Source organism: Hordeum vulgare, chromosome 3H, assembly GCF_904849725.1.
Source record: "Hordeum vulgare subsp. vulgare chromosome 3H, MorexV3_pseudomolecules_assembly, whole genome shotgun sequence".
NCBI lineage: Eukaryota > Viridiplantae > Streptophyta > Magnoliopsida > Poales > Poaceae > Hordeum > Hordeum vulgare.
In genome coordinates, this window is record NC_058520.1 from 606,456,690 (window position 1) to 606,465,500 (window position 8,811).

Genomic DNA, 8,811 nt, shown 5'->3' on the forward strand with positions numbered 1-8,811 from the left:
AGGAACCATCCTCGAGTAACAGCAAGAGACAAGAGTAATCGAATGGTAGTGGGTTTGATGATTGGACTGAACGTGTCTTCATGTCACGCCCAAGATGCGACCCTATCCTCAATTTGGCACGGGGGCCTCGTCAGGGATAGAAGGGCATCTCGTCGTGTCGCAAGAATGGATATCGTTACAAGTACATGTACTAAAAAGGAGAGATATATAAAGAGGGTTGGCTTACACTCGCCACAAGCTACATCAGAGTCACATCAGTACATTACATAAACATCAAGAGTAAGAGCAGGGTCCGACTACGGACGAAAACAAACGACAAAAGAAGAACGACGTCCATCCTTGCTATCCCAGGCTGCCGGCCTGGAACCCATCCTAGATCGAAGAAGAAGAAGAAGAAGCAACTCCAAATGATCAATCAACACGCCCGTGTCAAACAACCTTTACCTGAACCTGCAACTGGTGTTGTAGTAATCTATGAGCCACAGGGGACTCAGCAATCTCATTTCCAAAGGTATCAAGACTAGCAAAGCTTAATGGGTGAGGCATGGTTAAGTGGTGAGGTTGCAGCAGCGGCTAAGCACATATTTGGTGGCTAACTTACGAATACAAGAAACAAGAGGGGGAAGATCTACGCATAACGGACGTCACTACAGATGATCAAAAGAATGATCCTGAACACCTACCTACGTCAGACATAACCCCACCGTGTCCTCGATCGGAGCAGGAACTCACGAAAGAGACAGTCACGGTTACGCACACAGTTGGCATATTTTAATTAAGTTAACTTCAAGTTATCTAGAACCAGTGTTAAACAAAGCTTCCACGTTGCCACATAACCGCGGGCACGGCTTTCCGAAAGATTTAACCCTGCAGGGGTGCTCCAACTAGTCCATCACAAATTACCACAAGCCGCATAGAAATCCTCAATCACGAAGCTCGCGATCTCGTCGGATTCCCTAATGGAAAACCTCAACTCTGAGATTACCCAAAGCATCACCGGAATCCCGATGCACAAGATATCTCGTCAAAGGTAAAACTAATCCAGGAAGGCCACCCGGTGTGTCGACGAACCCGATAGGAGCCGCGTATCTCGTTCTCAGGACACACCGTCTATGCAAAGTGGACGGTAGCCAAACCTCGAGTTGCCCCGAGGTGGCACCGCCGACTGCTAGGTGGGTGGACCAACACTCATGCGGAGCACTGGCCCGGGGGTTGATTAAAATATCCTCGGGGTCCGGAAAGTCCCTATGCAATTTTATTAGGTGATTAGGCAAATGTAGTACCAATGTTGGGCCTTGCCAGAACAGCTTTAATCTAAAACAAATTATCAAGGGGGTCCCCCTAACAACCCCGATCGTGTTAGGAGCGCTCATTTATGGAACATAACACCGGTAGCCGGTAACTAAAGGGGCAAAGGTGGAACAAAACACCAGGCTAGAAAGGCCGAGCCTTCCACCTTTTACCAGGTATATAGGTGCATTAAATTAAATAGTATTAATATGGTGATATATCAAGGGACCCATGTTGTCACATGGAAGCAACTGCACCTGCAACTAGCAACGCTAACAACAGGGTTAAGCAAGCAGTAACATAGCCAAACAGTGGTTTGCTAGGTCGAACAGGTTGAGGGTAATCATGGCATTGTTGAGAGGCTGATATTTAACAAGTGGTAGGCAACGAGACATAATCGATAGAAACGGTCATACTAGCATGACAATGATAGTAATGGTATCTGGGGAAATGATCATCTTGCCTGAGATCCCGCTTGGAAGAAGAATGCCTCCGTGAAGCAGACGAACCGACGTAGCCGAACGGGTCCTCACAATCCGGCACGATGCGGAACTCTATCGAGACGAAGCAAACCGGAAACAAGAATCAACACACGAATTCACCACACGGTGCACAACACATATGATGCATGAGCTACTGGATACATGCAAGGCACGACATGACAATTCACGCAATCAAACACTACACATTAAGTGAAGTTCAATGTGCACGAGTTGCATATTGACGAAACTCCACGTTAATTAGTTAGTTCACTCCCGGTTATCTACACGGCAATATTAATGTTTTCAAACATGCAAGAGGTGAAGCGGAAATTAATCTACCTATCTAGACATTTTAAATGAGGTCGGAAATGACATATAGCACCTCCGAAACGACCTCACATGTTAATATACAATTCTGTCCAGATCTGAATTATTACCTTTAATTGGTTGTTAAACAGAGAAACAAATAGGTTCACGTGATTCTACGCGTCAAGGCAAGCATCCTACACGTAAAGAACATCTCCAACGGAGCTACGGATCAAAAGATACAAGCACCGCAAGATATGATGGCATGAATGCAAAATGTATGCAACGGCGGCTACGAGCACATCAACACAAACAACCAGCACGAGAAAATGAAACTACACAAGATTCTAAGCAAGTTTCATGTAGGACACGATCAAAACGGGGCTACGATTCGAACACTACGAGCAAAACAAGAAATGACTGCAATCTGCCTAAAACAGCTACATAGCAACTTCTACGCCTCACAACTTCGGCTACACAACTCCGATAAGCTCAAGCAAAGCATGGCACGGAAGAGGGCAAGACACCCTACTACAAACAACTAACAACAACTAACATGGCAGCAAGGAGCACTAGGAAAAGAAGACACAAAATGGCACCTCACGCACTATTTCAGACTTAGAGAAAGTAACACCTCCTGAAAGTGCACTTTTCAGCCTGAAGCAATATTGACAGCAGAAAAACCTATAGCTACAGGAGTCCAAATGGCATGAAACTTAACAGAATGCTAGAGAAACGTAAGGGGTACAACTAACTCCATTGGACCAACCTCAAAAGAGCTACAGATCACAAGATGCAAGCAAGACAAGACAGCAACAAAATAATAACAGATTCCAGACTTAGAAATATTTCAGCTCCTCTAAACAGCACTATTTCTAGCAACTTGAGAGCAAGCAAACAACACCTAAACATGCATTTCTATTGCAACTAAAAATACCAGGGCCTAAACAAAACACCCAAGATCAAATCACTAGTTGACAACTAACTCAAACGAGGCCCGGAATAAAACCTACGGATTAAACAAAAGGGCTTCACGGCAAAATATCTCGCGAACTAACTTCCTCAAAAGCTAAAACTAATTGCACAGAAAAATCCTTGGGATTTTTCTACCCCGAAAACATATATAATATGTGGGGTTTGCAACACAAAATAACGCCACACAACAATGCGAGAAAATACCTCTAAACGGGAAAATAAACTACCGACAAAACCCTACACGGAAAAATACGAGTGACCGCTCTAAAATACGTAGAAATATGGTCACTAAAACATGGACATTAAATCTATGGCATACGGGCAATCCGGATACGCACGGAAATTAACTACGGAATGGAACCTAGTTAAACAGCACGTAAAACGAGGTATTAGGCACTCTAAACAGCGTTAAATAAATATGCATGTTGGATAAACGTATTCTACTCGCGAAGCTACCCCAAAACGATATATAACACGCGTCGTTCCGACTTACGGTTTAGAAACTACGGACGTACTAAGATATACCTATTTTCCGGAGTATAAACAATTCCGAAAACTATCTAAAATGCCTAATGGGCCGAACAGGCGCAAAATGGTTAAATCACGCACAAGGCGCTGGTGAGAGGGCTCACCTCAGGCCGAATTGGGCCGACCTGGAGAGGCGGATTGGGCCGGCCTCGGCTGCTGGGGAAGATGGGCCGACGCGGGGTCAATGGCGCGGCGACTCCTCCCGTCGGGCTCCTCCCGAGCGGGAGCCGAGCGTGGCGGCGGCGCCGGTTGCCAGCGACGGCGCGGCGGCGCTCGGGTCGCGGGGCGAGGGGTCCCCAGCCCGGCCTGGATCGGGCCGGCGGCGGGCGGCGTGGAGGAGCGGGGAGGCGGCGAGCGTTGGCGGCGGCCGGCGGTGGCCCTGAGGACGAGGGGAAGGCGCGGGGCGGCGACTCCTTGACGGCGGCGGCGCGGCTGGCGGCGGGCGGAGGCGCGCGCGGGCAGGCGGCGGGCGGCGGAGGCGGCGAGGTCCCGGCAGGGATGGCGCGCCTCGAGGCGACGGGGCTCCGGCGAGCAGGCGGGGGAGGCGAGGCCGGGGAAGAGCTCGGGCAGGGAGCTCGAACAGGGGCGGCGGCGGCTCGGGCCTGCGCGGCGGCGGCTCGGGCTCGGGCGGGCCCCGGATGGGCTTCGCGGGCCCGGCGGCGCGGCACGGGAGAGAGAGGTGGGGCGGCGGCTAGGGTTAGGTTTAGGCTGCATGGAAAACGAGGAGGAGAGAGGTAGCTGTCCTAAAAATAATAAGAGGGGGGGGTATTTATAGACAAATGGGGGGCTCGGTTAACGGGAATCGCGATCCGGATCCAACCGCGGGGTCGGATTCGGACGATTCCGAACGCGGGAACGGTTACGCGGTCGTGTAGGGGCGTTTATCGGAGACGAGAGGGAGAGCGGGCGGCGCGACACGAGTTTTAAAACACCGACAGACGTCCGACGGTAAACCGAATACGGTGCCGCTACGGTCGACCGTTCGGTTACCAGACGGTCTCCGATCGCGACGAAATTCGACAGGCGGCCTAGCTATAACTGATCACGACCGCACGTCAAATCTCAACCCGATCAGAGAAAGTTTTAAACGCACATTAAAAACAGGGTTTCGACGGTGCCGCGGGCGCGTGCGTGTGCGGTCGGGCTCAGAACAAACAACGACGAGAACCGGCGACTACTAACGAATGCAAGTTTTGAAAACTGGCGGCAACGGAGATGCCGATGCAATGCAGATGAAGCGCATGATGTGATGATGACACGACAAATAAAATAAGCCACACGACGAAAACGGAAAGAGAGGGGAAGCTTCTGGAACGTCGGCACCGGGCTGTCACACTTCATAATCAAGACCATACCTCTGTTTGAAGCACTTGGCTACCAGCCGTGCCTTGTAGCGTTCAATGGAGCCATCAGCATGTCGTTTTACTTTAAATACCCACTTAGAATCGATAACATTGACACCAGAAACTGGAGGAACAAGGCGCCAAGTATTATTCTTATGAAGAGCCTGAACTTCCTGTTCCATTGCCAGACGCCAGTGTGGAATACTGAGTGCAGCCTGAAAGTGACGAGGTTCGACAGTGGGATCAGCAGCAACATGAGCCATACACGCCACCAGCCATGCAACCGTACCATCCATGCGTTTCTTGGGGCAAAGAACACCGGATTGGCTACGGGTGCGGGGGCGAGTCATGACATCGGGCGGGGCAGGCGGTGTTGGCGCAGGAAACGATGGAGTCGAGACCAGCAACGCAGGGCTGGTTGACAGCCCGTGATCCGGCGAGGCAGCAGCTAGCCCAGGCAAGGTCGATGGAGATCCGAGCGTAGCAGTAGCCAGCACAGGAGAGGTCAGCTGAGCACCGGGCGAGGCAGGCTCAGCTGGCGCGGACGGAACCAGCAGCGTGGAGCCACGCGTCGGCGTGACAGGCAGGCAGACGTCACCCGCTGGACAGGGCGCGGCGGCATCGCGCTGGACGGAGTCCACGTGCGGGCCGAAGTCGGGCGGGTGGGCGGGACGAGTGGAACCCGCGATGCATGGCCCATGCACGTCGCGCAGGGGCGCCAGCACGGGCGCGGCAGGAACGGGCGGGCGGTTGTTGTTGGCTCCACCCGCTATGCATGGCCCATGCACGTCCGTAGACGCACCTTCCGGATCCCTCTCCTGAAGTAGTTACAGGCGAGCTCCACGTCCAATACCTGCAGCATGATTAGGAAGCAACGCAGGGGCATATGCAACATCAACAAATTGATCAGGCGAAGGTAGAGGCATGGGCACTGGTGATGGTTGACTGGTGGGGAGAGTCGGAAGTGTGCGAAACGGGAACAAGTTTTCATCAAACACAACATCACGAGAGATGTAGAAACGACTGGTAGGAACATGTAAGCATTTTTAGCCTTTGTGGAGAGAACTATACCCTAGAAAAACACACTTCTTGGACCTGAACTCAAGTTTATGTTTGTTATACGGGCGTAGATGCGGCCAACATGCACACCCGAACACTTTGAAAAAGGTGTAGTCTGGAATTTCATTAAGTAAGAGTTCAAGTGGGGTTTTCATTTTCAGAAGGCGTGATGGAAGCCTATTTATAAGAAAACAAGCTGTGGAGAAGGCATCACTCCAAAAACGAAAAGGGACAGAAGCATGAGCTAGTAGGGTGAGTCCTGTTTCGACAAGATGACGATGCTTACGTTCGGCAGTTCCATTTTGTTGATGGGTATGAGGACAGGACACATGATGGGAGATCCCAAGCTTCTTAAAGAACAAGTTGAGATGGTGTTATTCACCTCCCCAGTCAGATTGCACATGAATGATTTTGTGCTTAAGTAGACGCTCAACGTGGGCTTGGAACTGAACAAAGACATCAAATACATCAGATTTGCGCTTAATAAGATATAGCCAAGTAAAGCGACTGTAAGCATCAATAAAACTGACATAATAATTGTGACCACTTACGGATGTCTGGGCATGACCCCATACATCGGAAAATACAAGCTCAAGGGGGTGTGTCACAACACGACTAGAATCTGAAAACGGAAGTTGATGACTCTTGCCCTGCTGACAGGCATCACAGATAGTTTCAGCATTTTTATTGGACACAACTGGTAGATCATGACGATGCAATATATGTCGAACTATGGGGTCCACCGGGTGACCAAGGCGGGCATGCCAGTGTGTAGATGGCACACGCACACTAGTGAACACCTGGGGAGAAGACGGCGTGGAAGGTGGTGGCGGCGCATCAAGAGCATAGAGGCCATGCCGTAGGCTACCACTAAGCAGAATGGCCCTCGTGTCCCGGTCCTTGATAAAGAAACGAAAAGGGTGAAACTCAGCAAGGACATTATTATCACGAGTAAGTTGAGGAATGGACAACAAACTGCGCGTAGCGGAGGGAACTCGAAGGACATTGGAGAGATGCAATGGGCGAAAATTATGTGTAAGAAGAGAAGCCTGACCAACATGTGAGATGCGCATACCTGCTCCGTTTGCGGTGTGAACCCGATCATGACCGCGATATGGCTCCTGAGTAGAGAGCTTACTCATCTCGCTGGTGAGGTGGTGTAGAAGTGCATGCTCTAGCCAATGCAACCAAATGACCGATCTGATGGAAGAGACTAGGCAACACATTATACGTCAACACTCCCCCTCACGTGTGGCTCCCTCAGGCCTAAACATGGACCGAAAGTGGGCTGCAATTTAATTGCGCCAGCCGGGTTTTGAACTCGAGACCTCTTGGCTCTGATACCATGTAGAAGTACATGCTCTAGCCAATGCAACCAAAAGACTGATCTGATAGAAGAGACTAGGCAACACATTATACGTCAACATCAATTGCATATATATAGTGCCGATTCACCTGCTACCAAAGAACTCCTTGGATCATCATATTGCCATGGTCATTTGTAGGAATAAACATGACGTGTAGTGTTGTGTCTCTGTCCGAGTTGGACATTGATCAGGCACCCATAGTAGTAGTAGGATTAGAACTCCTAAACCGAATAGGCTTGGTTGCTGCTCCTAGCTGCTATATATACGCAAGATACTTCCTGTAATCTGTACTAAACCAGAAAAACGGATCAAAGCAATAAAACAAGGCCCTTTGGCTAGCTATAAATCGATTCGGTGCAAAGTTTCTTGTTCTGCTACCTCGAGTTGATCAACTAGAGTAGTTCCAGCAAGACGCGTATTATACGCTGTGTGGCTACGTTTGATCCATCAACCTGGGTGGCTGCTTGCTTCTTGTTTGCAAAGTCAGCTTTGTACGTGCGTGTACAACCCTTCGCTGATTTGATCTTCGATTCAAAAGCCAACAATTGGTATCTAAAGCCTCGACAATCTACAATCTACGATGACGGACATCGACGCTGAGTCGGTCAAGTCCGGTAAAGGCGGTCCCAAGGCGAATAAGAACGGCGACAAGGTGAAGAAGGGCGTCAAGTCGGCAACTAGTGGTGGGGGAACGGGCGACGCCAACGTCCAGGCGCATCGCAACATCCTAATCCACTACCCGATGCTCACCGACACCAACTATGGCGTGTGGGCGGTGAAGATGAAGATTATTCTCCGAACCCTCCGAGTGTGGCAGGCAATCACGGACGACGACGTCGATGACGAGTCCGACGAAGGTGCCATGGCCGCCATAGCCCAGTCCGTGCCGGATTCCGTGCTAATGACATTGCGGAGTTCGAGACGGCAAGAGAGACGTGGAACGCACTCAAGGAGATGAGGATCGGAGAAGATCGCGTCACCAAGGCTCGGGCACAAGTGCTGAAGCGCCAATTTCACAAGTTGCAGATGGAGGAAACTGAATCGGTGAACGACTACGCCATGCGTCTTACTACTTTGGTGGGAGAGATCCGCGCGCTTGGTGCAAAGCTCGAGGAAACCGAGATTGTGGAGAATTTTTTTAGTTCGGTGACTGACAAATTCACGTACATCATCGGCACACTCGAGAAGCTTTACGACATCGACGACATGACCATAATGGAGGCGTTCGGACGCCTGCGGACGTGAGAAGAGAATGCTCGTGGCTGTCGGAAAGGCAACGAAGGAGGTAGTGACCAACTCATGTACTCGCGTGTAGATTGGGAGTCCCCAAGTAGCAAAGGAAGGCGTGATGGCAACGAAGGCTCAAGCAATGGAACGCGCGGCAGACAAACCGGAGAAGGCAAAGGAAAGGGCCAGCCACAAGGTCGTGGTAAGGCAGACCGATCTAAAGGGCGGAAGCAA